The sequence below is a fragment of the Phocoena phocoena genome, chromosome 15 (genome assembly GCF_963924675.1).
Source record: "Phocoena phocoena chromosome 15, mPhoPho1.1, whole genome shotgun sequence".
Classification (NCBI taxonomy): domain Eukaryota; kingdom Metazoa; phylum Chordata; class Mammalia; order Artiodactyla; family Phocoenidae; genus Phocoena; species Phocoena phocoena.
In genome coordinates this window covers 61,448,232-61,466,069 of record NC_089233.1, presented here as the reverse complement: position 1 = coordinate 61,466,069, position 17,838 = coordinate 61,448,232, and the positions used below count along the sequence as shown (strand labels likewise).

General features: G+C 47.1%; 1 protein-coding gene across 2 annotated transcripts in view; it reads right to left on the bottom strand.

Annotated features, from left to right (window-relative positions):
- HCK (HCK proto-oncogene, Src family tyrosine kinase) overlaps positions 1-2,853 on the bottom strand; it is a 38,843-nt gene extending 35,990 nt beyond the window's left edge. The window contains exon 1 of one of the 2 annotated variants that reach the window (XM_065892756.1): positions 2,618-2,853. The gene's annotated coding sequence lies outside the window, so the exon portion shown is untranslated. The remainder of the gene's footprint in view (positions 1-2,617) is intronic. The other variant, XM_065892757.1, reaches the window with a different exon arrangement.
- Positions 2,854-17,838: the final 14,985 nt, after the last annotated feature.

Sequence of the window (17,838 nt, the reverse complement as noted above, 5' to 3'; positions counted from 1 at the left end):
TGGGATGACGAAAATGTTTTGGAACTACACAGAGGTGCTGATTGCACAACACTGTGAAGGTGCTAAACGCCACTGCATTGTTCACTTTAAAATGGTTCATTTTATAATGTTCTGTGAAGTTCATCTAAAAATAGCTTTAAAAATTACAAACTACACAGAAGTGCTTTGCTAGGATGGTTAAACAAATTATGGTGCCTCCAAACAGTGGAATGTTATTCAGCCATTCAGAATTCGAGGATATCTCAATGACATGGAAAAATGCTTACAATGTAATACTGAGTAAACGAGTGGGATAAAAATTGCATTTGCAGCGTTTTACTAATTACGTTAAATAAAATGTGCACAAAAAAGACGATAAAAATAAGCCAAAATGTTTGTTATCCAAAATTTTTTTAAAAAGATTCATGCTTCCAGGAATTCCCTGATGGTCCAGTGGACCGTCCCTGACTCCCCGAATTCCCTGACTCAGTGCTTTCACTGCTGTGGCCGAGGTTCAATCCCTGGTCGGAGAACTGAGATCCCACAAGCTGCGAAGTGCGGTCAAAAAAACAAACAAAAAACAAACAACAACAAAAGATTCATGCTTCCACTGCTTCAGCATCTACTAAGTGTCAGTCATAGTGAACAAGACAAATGAAGATTTTTGCCCTCCTGCAGCAGAGAACAGGCGACAGTGGCCCTGGGTCTAGAAAGAGCTGGAAGGTCAGCAGAGCCAGATTCTTTCTTCTCTCTTCTCTGCCCCAGACTCCCTGGGTGACCTTTTCACGCCTCAGTCCTCCTCATACGCAAAAGCTGCCCCTCGGGAGAGCCATCCAGCCTCTTGGTGTTTTCCCCTAGAAACACCTGTACATGCGCCCAAGACCACACATCCAGGCTGGCCCCAGCAGCATTGCGTGTTGTCATGAACCCATGGAATAACCTGTATGTTCATCACCAGGGGAATGAGAAGTAAGGTAGGATGGTCCCCTGCTGGGATCCTCCACTTAGAAGGAATAAACTAGAGCTCTGTTTCTTATCCTGGCTAGACCCTGACAACTTAATGATAAGAAGGCAAGGGAAAATGAAACTGCGGAAGAATCGCACAGTTTAGATAGCATATACGTAGATCCTTAAAAGACGAAAAACAATTTTATGTATTGTTTATGTACCCACATACATGTAATACATTTTTTAAAGGCACAGACAGGAAGCACGGTAATTCATGACAGAGGTTGCCTCTGGGGAGGAAGAGAAACAGAACTGAGAGGGATACAAGGTGGGGAGGCTTCAATTTTAACTGCTACTTTTAGTAATTTTATGTTTTAAAAAACTGAAGCAAACAGGACAAAATGTGAACATTTGTTAATTCTGGGTGGTGGGTTCCTGGGATATTTAGTATATTATTCTCTTCATTTTTCTGTATTTTAACCTCACCCCCCTCAAAAAAAAAGGATAGTGAAAATAAAGCAGTGAAGAGAACCAGTATCTATTGAGGGCTTTCTCTGTGATGGCCAAAGTGGTCCTCAAAGTGTGTCCCCGGGACAGGCAGCATCAGTATCACCTGGGAATGCAAATTCTTGGGGTCCGGTGCCAGATTTACGGAGTCATGAACTCTGGGGTCAAGACCCAGAAATCTGTGTTTTAACAAGCCTTCTAGATGATTCTGTTGTTCCGCTAAAATATGAGAACCACCGGGCTAGGCTGTAATAGCTATGACAATAGTTAACCCGTATTAAGCAATTAGACCTGTCAGTTCTCTAAGAGCGTTCCTTCAGCAACTCAATCTAATCTTCAAAACAACCCTATGAAGGAGCCATATTTTAATTATCCACATTCTACAGTTGTGGAAATGGAGGCACAGAAAGGCTAAATCCGCTGCCCAAGGTCCAACAGGCAGGTTGCTCCCAGAAACCCTTTACCCAACCACTACACTAAACTGTCACTTACATGACCTCTAACATATTCTAGCTCACTGCAGCCTTGGAAGAAAGACTTAGTAGCCCTCTTTGGCAGATGAGGAAATTGGAATTTAGGGAGGGAGAGTGACTTGTCCAAGGTCTCACAAGGAAGAAAGTCAGGGGCCACACATCCTGTTGTCTGTCCAGGAGGTTTTGGGGTTTGACCTAGACCCCCTGGGGATCAGGGCCTAGCTGGGAGGAGGAGGGAGCTCAGCGAGCTGACCCAGCTGCAACCCTGCCTGGGCTCGCACCGTCACGCCTACGGCCAGATGTCCCCTTCCCCACTATGGCTGCCAACCCGCCGTGACCGTGACGGTCACCCACCCCCACCAGGAACCGTAAGGGCCTTCCCCTCCCGGGCTCCGTGAAGCCTTTTTTTTTTTTTTTTTTTCCTTTTGCAAAAGGGGAACCTGGACTGCCCAGAGAAGTGGCGGCTCAGGCACAAAGTCACCCTACAGCTTTCCCAGGCTCGCCGCCAGGCAATTCCGCTGTTCATCTGGGCACCCTCCCCCGCGGGTCGGCCGCCGCATCCCACCTCCTGTCCGCCGCTCCCACGAAGGTCCCTTTCCCGGGCAACCCAACCTACGCGGCTCACCACCCCGGGTTCCCTCCGCAGCCCGAAGACCCTCAGGCCGAGGGTCACGGGCCGCTGTCCCCGAACCCGTGTGCGCTGCACTCACCTGGGCGCCCGCTCCTCGTCCCGTGGGCAGCCCGGATCCTCGCAGCTCGAGCGCCCCCCCAGCTCGGCAGCCCCCGGCGTCCCGGGCGCTCGTGCCCTAGGGAAAATGGACTGACTTTCGAGAAGAGGCTGGGGCTGCGCTCCGAGGGGCTTCGGGGCCGCGCGTCTTATGGGGCCCCACTCGTGCTGGACTGTCCGCGTCCCTCCCACTTGCTTCTAGTTCCCGGCGGTGCGCCCGGGGTGGAACCAGGGACGCGGTGTCGCCCACAGGCCATCTGGGCTCCTTAGCCGCGCCCGGAGTGATGCTAACCCCTCCCTCAAGTGTCTTAAACCCGCCCCCGAAGATTCTAACCCCACCCCAGGGACTCTAATCTCTGTCCCCACCTCCTAAAATCCTAATCCCGCCGCCTAAGGATTTTTTTAAACACCGCCCATCCAAGGTTTCTAACCCTGCCCCCAAGAATCCTAACCTTGTCCCTGAGGGATAATAACCCCGCCCCCAAGAATTTTAACCGGTCCTTCAAAGGTCCTAACCCCCAAATAACCTAACACCTCCCCCAATGTATTCTAACGTTGCCTCCCATCGCCCTAATCCTGCCCTAAAGGATTCTAAACCCCACCCTTCCGAGAACCCCAACACCTCATCTCCTCCTCCTGAGATCTTAATTCTGCCCCAAAGGATTTTGAATTTCACATCTGAAGGAATTTTAACCTCGCCTACCGGAGATTTCTAATTCTGCCCCCAGGATTTTAATCCTGCCAACGGAAGGATACTAACCCTTTTCATTTTTCTTTTTTTTTTTCTCCCGGTACGCGGGCCTCTCACTGCTGTGGCCTCTCCCGTTGCGGAGCACAGGCTCCGGACGCGCAGGCTCAGCAGCCATGGCTCACGGGTCCAGCCGCTCCGCGGCATGTGGGATCTTCCCGGACCGGCTCATGAACCCGTGTCCCCTGCATCGGCAGGCGGACTCTCAACCACTGCGCCACCAGGGAAGCCCCTAACCCTTTTCTTGAAAAGATTCTAACCCAGCCCTCAGGATTTATTACCCTAATCCTAGGGATTCTAATCTCTCTCCTGAGCGATCCCAACCTGTTCCCATAGGATTTTAATCCGCCCCCAGGATTCTAATCCGGCCCATCCAAATATTCCATCCCTGCCTTCCAGGGTTTCTGATGGCACCTATCAAAGGATTCTAAACCTTTTCAGGAGGATCCTAATCCCACCCTCATCATTCTCACAGGATTCTAAATCCACTCCTCCTCCCCCAAGCATTCCCCACCCTTCCAATCGCCACCTCCTAGCCGGGGCCCTTCCCCACACCGCGTCCCAAGCCTTCCCGGCCCTTCTGTGGTCTGCGGTTTCCGCTCCGCAGGCCCCTGGCGATTCAAACGCCAAGCAAAGTTCCTTGCCTGCAGGAACCAGACTGCCTTACTCCTTGCAGGCTTCCTGGCAGCTCAGAGGAGTTCGAAAATTGAGGGGGCGGCAAGTGGGGCTGGAGGGCACAGCTGGAGGCCGCAGATGAGTGAGATGTGCCCAGGGCCAGGCAAGGGCAGAGCACATCTCCTCCTGGAAAGAGAGGGACTGTCGCCTTAACTTCTGCTGGACACACCTGCAAAATGTACGGGAATCCTACTGTGTCTCTGTAGTCCCACTGCTACCAGCCAGTTCAGGCCACCATCATCTCTCCATTCATTCATTCATTCAGCAAGATTGTGCTGGGCGCTGGGCTACACAGGGCTGGCTTCTTGGCCTCAGCACTACTGACATCTAGGTCCTGAAGTTCTTTGTTGTGGGGTCTGTTTTGTGCATAGTAGAATGTTGAACAGCATTTCTGGATTTAATCCACTAGATGCCAGTAACAACCCCCTTCCCCATTTGTGACAGCCCAAATGTTTCCAGACATGACCAAACGTCCTGGGGGGGAGGGGGACAGACCATGGATGAGAAAGATAATGACTCTGCTCTTATGTGTTTTGTTTATGTACTTAAATACATGTATGCACTTTTAAAAAGTAGAAAACGGGGGACTTCCCTGGTGGTGCAGTGATTAAGAATCCGCCTGCCAATGCAGGGGACACAGGTTCAATCCCTGGTCTGGGAAGGTCCAACATGCCGCGGATAAGCCCCGGCACCACAACTACTGAAAGCCCGTGCGCCACAGTGAGAAGCCAGCGCACCGCAAACAAGTGTGGCCCCTGCTCACTGCAACTAGAGAAAGCCGGCGCGCAGCAATGAAGACACAACGCAGCCAAAAAAAAAAAAAAAAGTGGATAATGGGTTTATTTATTTATATATATATATATTTATTTATTTTATTTTTGGCTGTGTTGGGTCTTCTTTGCTGCGTATGGGCTGTCTCTAGTTGCAGCGAGCAGGGGCTACTTTTCACTGGGTGCGCGGGCTTCTCATTTCAGTGGCTTCTCTTGTTGCGGTGCCCAGGCTCTAGGTGCACGGGCTTCAGTAGTTGTGGCTCACCGGCTGGAGAGTGCAGGCTCAGTAGTTGTGGCGCCCGGGCTTAGTTGCTCCGTGGCATGTGGGGTCTTCCCAGACCAGGGATCAAACCATTGCCCCCTGCATTGGCAGGTGGATTCTTAACCACTGTGCCACCAGGGAAGCCCCTAGATAATGTTTTAATTGTGTGTTTAAGTTACTTGGATGGTACTTATACAGTTTTGTCCTTTTTTTTCCACTCCATCACTAGATACTATTAATATCTAGCCATGTTGCTGAAGGTCATTGTCTACATCCTCCATAGTCTACTGATCCATTCCCCTAGTCATGGACACCCAGATTGCACACAACTTCACACTACCATAAACAATGCCACTGTGGACATCCTGATATATGTCCCCTTATGAACCCATGTGAGAATTTTATAAAGACTTGCTTTGCCAAGAATGACAGATTCTTGCAGAGTGGCTGCTGCCTGGATTCCTCTCCTGCCATTTCCCCGTATCTTGTCCCTTGGTATCTTCTGATGGTCTTAATTTGAGTTCCCCAGAAGCAGACCCTAGACATGGATTCAAGTGAAAGTCAGTTATTTAGAAGATGCAGAAAACACTGTTAAGGGAGTGGGTGAATGAGACAGGCAAAGGAAGAAAGCCAATGAAGAGAGCATTATTGGGCTTCCCTGGTGGCGCAGTGGTTGAGAGTCCGCCTGCCGATGCAGGGGGACACGGGTTCGTGCCCCGGTCCGGGAGGATCCCACATGCCGCGGAGCGGCTGGGCTCGTGAGCCATGGCCGCTGAGCCTGCGCGTCCGGAGCCTGTGCTCCGCAACGGGAGAGGCCACAACAGTGAGAGGTCCGCGTACCGCCAAAAAAAAAATAAAAGAAAGAAAAAGAACATTATCAAGCAAGCTCCAATTGTGGGCTCCTGGAGCTCAATCCTGCTGGGAAGGGAACCCACTTCAGAGTTATCCCACCTGAGGCTTGAGGGAGCTGGGGTATTTATACACCAACATCTGCCAGACATTGGATGAGGGCTGCTCCCAGGGGGATATTAATCCTTCAGCATTTCTGGTCTGCCCCATGCATGCTCCAGTCACCAGAGAGAGCCTCTAGGAAGAGAGATGCAGGTTCCCGGGACATTTAGAGGGTCATTGTCAGCATCAGCTACATCTTCTTCCAAAAGTCTGCCATTCTGATGGCAAAGGGCCACTGATAGCTGAAACATTCTCCTGCTAACAGCCAATTTCCCCAATTTTTTTGGTATTCAAGTGATGCTGCGATAAAAATTCTTGTATGTGTTCCCAAAGCCCCTATCAACTTTCTTGCGGCCTAATCTTATAAATAAAATGCACCATTTAAAATACTCAGCTTGCTGAGTTTGGGCAACTGTATACATCTGTGTAACCACCACACTAATCAAGATATAGAACATTTCTATCCCTCCCAGAAGTTCCCTTATACCCTGTTGCACTCAACTTCTCCCACTCATTTCCTAAGGTAACAACTGATTGGATTTTTGTCATTATAGATTAGCTTTGTCTTTTCTGGGATTTTACATAAATGCAATCATACAGTATGCTTCTTTTTCATCTGTCTTTTTACTCACATATTGCTTTTAGGAGTTTCCATGTTGTTTCATATTCTAGTATTTTGTTCCTTTTCACTGCTGAGAAGTATTCCATAGTACCGATGTATCACTATTTGTTTATCCATTTACTTTTTGGTGAATATTTGGGTTCCTTTTGTTACAAGAATAAAGCTGTTACGAACATTCATGTACAAGTCTTTGTGTGGACATGTTTTCATTTCTATTGGTTAAATACTTTGGAATTGCTGGGTCATATAGTAAGTGTATGTTTAACTTTACAATACAATGCTAAATTGGTTTTCAAAGTAACTGTACCATTTTGCATTCCTACCAGTGGTGTATGGTTTCCAGTTTTGTCACATCCTTGTTAATTTTGTATTGTCATTCTTTGTAATTAAAAAAATATTTTCCATCTAACTCATATTAGCATCAAAGAACATTGATACAATTACAAATTTTATGCTAAAGCACTGGCTTACTAGTATTTGGGGTGGCAAACATTTTGTCTACTCATGCATTCATTCATTCATCGTCATGGGGAGTATAACTGGCCACAAGCAGTGGTGCTAAATACTGCATCTTTGGAGTCAGACTAGAGTTCAAACCCTGGCACTGCCATTTATCAACTGAGTGATCTTGCACATATCAAGTCACCTCTCTGAGCCTCAGTTTCCTTATCTGTCAAGTGGGAATAATAATAGTACTTACCTCGGTGAGTCATTGTGAGAGTCAACTAACATCTTATGTCTGAGGGTGATAAGGATTAAAAGGAAAATAAAGCAAAGCAAGGGGAGAGGTAGCAGCGGTGGGGGAGGGGTGATGGTGTGACTTGAGACAGAGAGGCGGGGAAGGCCTCTCTGAAGAGGGAGCATGTGAGCAGAGACCTGCTGAATTGGGGGGGTGAGTCATGGGACGGTCTGGGGGAAGTGTGTTCCAAGCAGAAGGAATAGTAATGGCTAAGGTCCTGAGGTGCGACTGCACTTGATGTGTTGAAGGAACACAAGGAGGCCAGCGTACCTGGAACAGAGTGGGCACAGGAGAGAATGATGGAGATGATGTTGGAGAAGTTGTGGGGTCAGACTGTGAGGCCATGAACCTCCTGGTACTGATATTAAACTTTAATTGATACCAGATGGGAGCCATTGGAGGGTTCTGAGCAGAGGAGTAGGCCACAACTGGCTTGTGTTTTAATGGGATCTCTCTGGCTGCTGGGTGGAGAATGCATTAGACAGGCCAGGGGAAGCAGGGAACCCAGTGAGCAGGCTGAGGCAGTTCCCCAAAGGCAAGATGATGGTGGCATGCGCCGGGGTGGTGGCAAATGACAATTGTAGGAGCTCAAAGAAAGGATCAGAATGCTTGAAACTTTACGGGTATTCACAAGGAGAGTCATTGCAGCACCACTTTTACTAGGGAAGAACTGGAAATAACCTAGATGCCCATCAGTTGGGGACTGGAGAAAAATGATAGTACAGTAATGGAGTACCAAGCAGTTGTCAAAAGGATAATGATGTTTAAAAACGAATCATATTTCTATGCACTAGCAAAGAACAATCTGAAAATAAAGCTAAGAAAACAATTTCATTTACAATGTCAACGAAAAGAATAAAATTCTGGGAATCAATTTAACAAAAGAAATGCAAGATACTTGGAAAACTAAGAAACATTTTTTAAAATATTTATTTATTTATTTGGCTACACCCGGTCTTAGCTACAGCACGCGGGACCTTCATTGCGCATGTGGGATATTTTTTCAGTTGTGGCATGCGGGATTTAGTTCCCTGACCAGGGATCGAACCTAGGTCCCCTGCGTTGGGAGCATGGAGTCTTAATCACTGGACCACCAGGGAAGTCCCCTAAGAAACATTCTTGAAAGAAGCTTAAGAAGACCTAAGTAAAGTCATCTCAGGGATGGAAAAGACATCTCGTGGAAAAGACATCCCTCTGTGGACTGGAAGACTTGATATTGTTAAGGTGATGGTACTCCCCAAAGTGACCAACCAAATCCCTATCAAAACCCCAGATGTCTCAAAATGAGGGACTTCCCTAGTGGTCCAGTGGTTAAGACTCCGCACTTCCAATGCAGGGGGCCCGCGTTAGATCCCTGGTCAGGGAACTAAGAATCCGCATGCCGCATGGCGTGGCCTGAAAAAAAAAGAAAAAGAAAAGACAACCCCCAGAGTGGGAGAAAATATTTGCAAATCATACATCTGATAAGGTACTGGTACCCTAAATATTTAACTAACACTTACAACTCAATAATAAAAAGACAACATAATTGAAAGGTGGGCAAAAGATCTGAATAGATATTTCTCCGAAGAAGCTATACAAATAGCTAATAAGCACATAAAAAGATGCTTACTATCATTAGTCATCAGGGAAATACAAATTAAGCCCAATGAGATGCCACTTCACATCCGTTAGAATGGCTAATAACAAAAAAGATAATAGCAACTGTTGATGAGACTGTGAAGAAATTAGAACCTTCATATATTGTGGTGGGAGCGTAAAATGGTGCAGCCCCTTTGGAAAACGGTGTGGCAGTTCCTCAAAACGTTAAACATGGAGTTACCATATGACCCAGCAATCCCACTCCTAGGTGTCTGCCCAAGAGAATTGAAAATATGTCTACACAAACATTTGCATGTGAAATTTTCATAGCAACATTATTCATAATAGCCAACAAGTGGAACAACTCTGATGTCCATCAATGGATAAGTAAAACGTGCTATATCCATTCAATGGAATATTATTTGGCAATAAAACAGTATGAAGTACTGATACATGCTACAACATGGGTGAACTTTGAAAATTTGTTAAATGAAAGAAGCCGATCACAAAAGTTCATATATTGTGTAATTCCATTTACATGAAATGTCCAGAATAGGCAAATCTACAGAAACAGAAAGTAGATTAGTGGTTGTCTAGGGCTGGGGGTTGGGGAGAAATAAGGGGTGACTGCCAGTGGGTTCGGGGTTTTTGTGGGGGGTGGGTAATGAAAATGCCCTAAAATTGATTGTAGTAATGGCTGCACAATTCTTTGAACATACTAAAAATTACTAGAGTGCACATTTAAACGGATGAATAAGTGAATTATAATTCAATAAAAAATATTTTTAAATGAAGAAAGTCGTTATGTACTAATAGGGAACATGTGGGTAAGGGGAGGGGGGAGCAAGGTGCACAACAGTTTCTATTGTATTTTACTATTTGTGTAGAACAGGAGAACAAGGATACGGGAATTTACCAGCACATGCCTCGGCAGAGTCAGGAAGGGCGCACAGAGGAAACAGCCCCAGTGGTTTCTTCCAGGGAAGGGAACTGTGTAGCTGGGTGACAGAGGAGGGAGGGAGACTTATTGGTCCTAGTATACCCTTTGTACTCTTGAATTTTGAACGACCTGAATATATTAACTATTCAAAAATAAAGTCATTTAAGAAATCAGAGACTTCATGGACAAGATAGAATTGGGGCTGGGTAGGACTTTTAGAGGGTGAAGAGTCCAAAAAGGTTCTGGGTATGCACTTGACACTGGGGCCAGTGGTGTAGGAATGATGGAAGCAAAGCCATTGAGACTGGACTGACTGCCTCTCACTAGCTGTGAGTTTGGTCAAGTTACTCAACTCCTCTCTGTCCCTGCTTCCTCATCTGCAAAGTGGAATGATAAGAGTGCTTACCTCACCAGGTCATTGAATCATTGCATATCAAGCTCATTACTGTGCCCTCACTTATATCATCTCATTTAATCTCTTTGAAATGGGGATGATTATAAGTGGATGGCTCAGAGAGGTAAAGACAGTTGCCCAAGGTCACACAGCCAGCAACAAATTGGAATCCAGGTCTGTGAGCCTCCAGTGTGCCTCCAAAGGCTGTGCTTGTAACGACTACACAAACCTAGTAAGTGTGCCCCGGAGAATAAGGAGTAGAGAGAGAGAGATGCTGATGGGAGGACATGATGCAGGGCTCAGTCCTGGAGGGAGGGCAGGAGCTAGGGAACAATGCAGTCTTCACTTTACAGGGGGTCAGAGGTTAGCTCCTTCAAAAGTATATTTTCCTATTTCCAGGAGCATTTGCATTTTATTTCAAATTCTTTGGGAACTGCTGATTGTTTTACATTCAAAACAGGATGGGGGATGGAGAAGAGAGCCACAAATGATTATTTCAAAGCCCAGATATTTCCCCTTTTACTTGCAAAGTAGCCAGTGTACGCCCTCTCAGGCAGGAGGTCATTGCTGCCCTCTTTTTCCAAGAGAGGCAAACAAAAACCTGAGAAGACTAGCCCTTGAGAACCTCACAACAGCCCCCAGCAGGTCCTTGACCACTCTTCTTAAAAAACTCCTCCAGGGGCTTCTCTGGTGGCGCAGTGGTTGAGAGTCCGCCTGCCGATGCAGGGGACACGGGTTCGTGCCCCGGTGCGGGAAGATCCCACATGCCGCGGAAAGGCTGGGCCCGTGAGCCATGGCCGCTGAGCCTGCGCATCCGGAGCCTGCGCATCCGGAGCCTGCGCATCCGGAGCCTGCGCTCCGCAACGGGAGAGGCCACAATAGTGAGAGGCCCGCGTACCGCAAAAACAAACAAACATACAAAAAAACCACACAAAACTCCTCCATCATCTCTAGCCCCCCATGCCCACCTCCACCCCTGCCCTGGCTTATTTTTCTCCGGAGAACTTGTCACCACCAGGCACTTTAATACATATTTATATGTTAAACTGTTTGTTGTCTATCTCTTCTACTTTTTTTTTTTTTTTGCAGGTTCACGCAGATACTATTCATGTGTATGTTTTTACAGATGGAGAAACTGAATGAATGAAGGAAACTGAATGAATGAAAGAAACTGAAGGAAGGAACCAAATGAATGAAGGTTTAGTGAATAACAGTGCCGGGATCAAAACCCTTCCTTTGATTAATTCTATTAATATTTATTAAGGGTTTACTATGTGTAGTTTCCAGACTTTTCTCTACACGTTTACATACATATATAGGTAAATACAAAACCATGTTATTTAAAAAAAATGAATGTACTCTCTGTACTACTGTACAAGCATGTCTTGGGGCTCTCTCCATGTTAATTCACCACTGAGTGTGAGTGAGGCTGGGGCCCAGGGACCTTAATCTCTCAGAATGCTGCCACGAGCTGGGAGGACAAAAATGGACAAGATAGTCTTGGCCCTCAAGCAACGTCCAATTATATTAGGTAGACAAAAACTTACACCAATAACTTAGATACAGAAGTGGAAAATTCTGTGGTAGACAGGCACATGATATCGTAGAACCAAGTAGGAGGGACATTGGCCCAGCCTGGGGTGCATCAAGGAGGACTTCTTGAAGGAGGTGATCCATTGAGGCTTAAAGGATGATAGTGGAAGGTCATGGCAAAGGATTTTCCACACAGAAGGTACAGCCTGACAAAGACTTGAGGGAGGAAAGCCTGGCCTGTTTGAGGAACCACAAACTTCTGTTTTGTTGGTGCCTGAAGCCCGAGGCAAGAGAAGGCAGACCATGAGGCTGGAGATGACAGCAGCAGCAGCGGATAAGGAGCTGGGGCTTTCTCATGAGGGTGACCAGGGAGACTGGGCTATGCGAGTCTTGGAAGCTTACCTACCCCGGGTACCATCCTAGAGGCAGCCGACCTCTTGCTCAGGGGTGTGGCAGGGCTGAACCGGGATGGGGATGGTGCGGGGTGTCAATGAAGTTGTTTTTCTGCCCCCAGCTGCGTGGCCACCTCCAGCTGATGGGTCCCCCTGGGGCGGGGGGGTACGGGACTGTTCGGTTTCACAACCCCCCTCCCTTCCCCCAGTGTCTCCGGAGGCCAAGAAAAGAGGAAGCGCTACGCGGACTTCCTCCTGGGTCCGGGTGCTTGCGAGCCCAGGCGGGTCTTTCGGAAGGGCGGGGGGAGGGGCGGGGCACAGAAGGACCTCTCCGCCCACATGCTTTCAGCAGAATAAAAAGCCCTGGCCTAGTCCCGCCCCCTTTCCTCGGTGGCCGAGGTCCTGCAGGGTGGGCGCAGGCCTGGAGCTGGGAGAGCGAGTTCGCATCCCAGCAGTCCTAACACACTGTCTCTTTCTGTACAGGACCTCCTCTCTGAGACTCACATCTTGAATGAGAGGGCACGTCCTATCCAGCAATTTAAAACTGAGGCGATGTGTATGAATGAATATGGAGAGAGTCCCAAGATAGCTTTCAGAATAGTATAGAGTACATTCATTAAAAAACAAACAAAAACCCCAACAAACCAACCATGGTTTTGTATTTACCTATATACGTGTGTAAATGTGCAGAGAAAGGTCTGGAAACTACACAGCCGACAAGAACAGAGATTGTCATTGAAAGAAGAAAGGAACATTGGGATCAGGGAGAAAGAGATGAACTTTCTTCTATTTTTTTAAAACTAGAGTGTATTTGTTTTTATTTGTGTAATTAAAATGATAATAATAAATGAGAAGATTGGAATATATGGTTATGGAGGGTCTTTTTCCCCAAACGTTTTATTATGAAACTTCCCAAACATACAGCAAAATTGAAAGACTTTTACAACAAAGCCCCTATATTCACCACCTTCATTCTACCATTAACATTCTACTTGCTTCATCACGTCTGTCCATCTAGCTGTACATCAATTAATCTTTGAAATGTATTTCAAAGTAATTTACTTTGGCATACATATTAGTTCAATGTTTGCTTACAAAATTTAATGTAAAATTTACATACAACAAAGTGAATAAGGTTAAGTGCTCATTTGCTGAATTTTTGCAAATGGATATACATCCATGTAACTTCAACCCTGTTAAAATAGATTGCCATCAATCCTGAAAGTTTCCCTTTGTCCTACAGTATATTTTAATTGCCAACATTCTATGAGTCAGCATTCCACACAGGGCCAGGTATATAGTAAGTGCTCAATAAATGTTTGTTGAAGGATGAATGTGTACATGGCCTGCTCCCCTGAGGGCAGGACGATGTCTTTTTCTCTTGCATTTCCCACAGAATTGATACACAGTAAATGCTTAATAGAGACTTATTGATTGTATTAGTTATTCATTGCTGTGTAACAAATTATCCCTAAATTTAGCAGTTTAAAGAATTATAAGTAGTTATTATCTCACCCAGTTTCTGTGGGTCAGGAATCTGGGAGCAGCTTAGCTTAGTGGCTCTGGCTTGGGGTCTCTCATGAAGCGGGCATGGTCAGCCTGATCTGCAGTCTTCTGAAGGATAGACTGGAGCTGAGGATCCATTTCCAGGATGACTCACTCATATGACAGTTGGCAGGAGGCCCACGTCCTCATTACATGAACCTCTCCATAAGCCTGCCTGAGTGTGCTTATGTGGCTGGCTTCCCCCAGAGCGAGTGATCTGGGAGAGCAAGGTGACACATCACACTGGGTACACAGGTCATCTCTAGTCAGTGTGGGAGTGGTCCACACAAGAGCAAGAATGCCAGGAGGTGAGACTACTTGAGGACTTCTTGGGGAAGAAAGCCGTTATGAATATGGATTCAGATTTTCTGAGCACTTGCTTTGTGCTGGATGCTGTGTTGGGCTCCTGGAGGGAATGTAAGGATGAGTCACAACCAGTTCTCCCCCTTCCGCTCACAAGATCGAGATCTCTTTGTGTGTGTGTGTGTTGCGGGTGGAGATGGGGAGGTCAGACAGACGTGGAAACAGATGACAGTGTTGTAGAGTATGATAAATCTCACAATAGTGGTTTTTAAAATTGCTTTTCTGTAATTCACGTTCATGACACAACATTTGAGATAACATCATGAAAAGAGTTTCCTTTCCTCCATATTTTACATCTGTACATTCCTCTAGCTCAGAGGCAACAACTATAACCTGTTTTGTATATGCTTCCAGAACTATGTGTTCCGTGCATAGACACAAAGACATTTCCTGCCCTCTTTAAACAAAAAGACGGCACCATCCATAGTTCATTATTCTGCACCTTGTTTTTCTTTTTTCCACTTACTCTATCTTGGAAACAATTCCATATCAGTACACAGAGAGCTACTTCATTCTTACTTATGGCTGCATGGTATTCTATTGTCTGCCTGAGTCCCGGTTTATTTAACCAGTCCTCTTTATCACCGAACGTCTGGTTTCTCCCTTTCTTTCTTTCTGGCCATGACACACAGCATGCAGGATGCAGGGATCTCAGTTCCCCGACCAGGGATGGAAACTGTGTCCCCTGCATTGGGAGCGCAGAGTCTTAACCATTGAGCCACTGGGGAAGTCCCAACATTTGGTTTATTTCTAACCTCTTGTTCTTAGAAGCAAAGCTGCAACCATTTTCCTTGCATGGCCATCGTTTCCATTTTGCGCCTATGAATGCAGGAGAAATTCCTGGCAGTGAAATTGTTGCATCAAAGGGTGTGTGCATTTAAAATATTGGTAGATATTGCTAAATAGGTTTTTAAAAAAAAATTTGGTTGCCCCAGGTCTTAGTTGCGGCTCACCAGCTCCTTAGTTGCAACATGTGAACTCTTAGTTGCAGCATGCATGTAGGATCTGGTTCCCTGACCAGGGGTCGAAGCTGGGCCTCCTGCATTGGGAGCGTGGAGTCTTAACCACTGCACCACCAGTGAAGTCCCCCGCTAAGTAGGCTTTATGCCAACTTGCCCTCCCACTTAAAACATGTGAGTGCTGGGCTTCCCTGGTGGCGCGGTGGTTGAGAGTCCGCCTGCCAATGCGGGGGACACGGGTTCGTGCCCTGGTCCGGGAGGATCCCACTTGCCGTGGAGCGGCTGGGCCCGTGAGCCATGGCCGCTGAGCCTGCACGTCCAGAGCCTGTGCTCCGCGATGGGAGAGGCCACAGCGGTGAGAGGCCCGCGTACCGCAAAACAAACAAAAAAAACCATGTGAGTGCCTGTTTCTTCACATTACACACACAGTAAGTAATCAAACTTTCCAAACTTTGCCAATCTAGTAACTGAAAAATGGTTTCTCAGTGTAGTTTTAATTTCTCTTATTAGAGTGAGGTTGAACATCTTGTCACATGTTTCAGAACCAATTGTATTTTCTTTTCTGTGAACTGAATAAATAATTTGCCTATTTTTCTATTGGGCTGTGGGTCCTTATTATTTATTTGAATGTTCTCTTTACACATCAAAGGCACTGTCTGCATGATAAGCTTCAAAAATAATTTTTTGAAAAAAGTTGCTTTTAGACAGAGATGAGAAGTTTCTACAGGTCACATCATTTTCTGTGCATCACTGCAGGGCTGCCTAAGGGCTAAGGGGGCAGCCGTGCCATGTAGAGTTCTAAAAGGTGATGCTAGGATCTGGTGCTGGGGTTGGGGGAGGAGGGGTGGGCAAGGAGGCGGTTGTTAGCTCTCACACTAGATGGAAGGGGCCGCCTCAGAAGACAGCAAGCTCCCCAGTGCAGGAGGTGGGCAAGACAGGCTGGCCTGGCTGTAAGACCTTTTGCCCTTCATCTGGAATGTCTGCGGATAGACAAGTCAGAAAGGGGAAGACACACAAATAGGGCTGTCAGTTTCTCATCATTTGGGCCTTGAGTGGGTGGTTACTGCATCTGGAACATTATTTGTTTATTTATTTATTTATTTTTTAAATTAAAAAAATTTTTTTGGCCTCGCGGCTTGTGGGATCTCAGTTCCCCAATCAGGGATCGAACCCAGGCTCTTGGCAGTGAAAGTGCAGTCCTAACCAATGGACCACCAGGGAATTCCCATGTAACATTATTTAATAGTAATATAAACTCCTTAGAATGTAAGCTCCATGAGGCCATTTCAAGTGCTAAATAAATAGTTGTGAGATGAAGAATGAATGAATGAATCTAATCAAAGGATGTGAGAAGTTGCTGTTTCTGAGCCCGGAGGGAGCCCTCTTCCCCTCCCTCCCTCTTTGAAACTGTCCTGTCCTCTTCCTTCCTCTTACCACACCTGAGTCAGGTCTTAGCATCTCTCCTCTGGTCCTTGTCTCCGCACCCCCCAAAGTCCCCCAGTGCCCAGGCTTCTCTTGACTCCCCTCCAAGCAGCTAGATTCACTTCAAGAAAATGCAAGCCCTTTAGTTCGCTCCCCACTGCCTATACTTCCCAGCCTGCCCCTTCAGGGCCTTCTCAGTCTGCCCACTTCTCTGGTTTCCTCTCCTACGAGTCCTGCCCCTCACCTCACACACCCCATGCTCCTCCAGAAAAAATAATGGTCACATTGACTGAGCACCTCCTAGATGTACACCCAATGAGCAGATGACAGAGTTGGGACTGAAAACCACTCAGTCTGACCCTGGAGCCAGAGTGCTTAAGTGTCTCGGACTGTGCCATGCTCCTTCCGGCTCCCCTGCCTGTGCTCATGCTGGGCCCCCCAAAGGGCTCTCCCTGCTATTGTCAACCTGCCAAAACTCTTGCTCGTCCTTCAAGGTCTCACTCATACGTCACCTCCTCCGAGAAGCTTTTTCCAGCTTCCCCAGAAAGAGCCGGTTTCACACTCTTTGATTTTACAGTTGAGAATTTTGTGCTGTGATAATTTGGGGACCATCAGGCTAGGAACCCCCCCAGTGGGCAGGGATTATTCTGTATCTCCTTCTACTGTCTAGCACAACCCCTGGCACACAGTGGGTGATCTCTAAACTACAGTGACTGAATGGCAGTGGCCCCAGGACTCCTCCCCAACACGTGGTTGTGAAGGATTGCTAGGAGTCTCCAGGGCCCCCAAATGGGAGGGGCTTCAGTGTAAGGGGCAGCCGGAGACATTTTCACTACCCACCACTTGTCAATGGGTCGAGACTCTTCCCATGCGATCCTGCTGGTGGGGGAGTTCCATCATTATGCCACCCCTACAGGTTTTTGGGAATCAACTATTCACCCCCAGGGACGTTTCCCATCTTGCAGTGCCAGGAACGGAACCACGATGGGAAGTGATCCTGGCAGGGTTTCTGAGTGCTACAGGAGGAAGTGTGGCCAGAGTCCCCAAGCTCAGAGCCCGGGTCACCCCAGTCAGGGCCCTTTGGACCTCAGAAACCAAGGGGTTGCATGGCTTTGGCAAGAGAAGGTAGTTCCGGGGTGTGTGCGGACTTCCTCGGGGTGTGCGGGAAATTGCTCCATCCTTGGAGCTGTGGGGTAAGAGCTTTCCCAGTGCCTCTCAGCAGCCCTGTCACTGTGCCCAGGCTAGGACTGTGGGCAATTTCCAAGCTTGATCCTCTTGCAAAGCCCTCAGCCCTTTGAGAGGGACCCC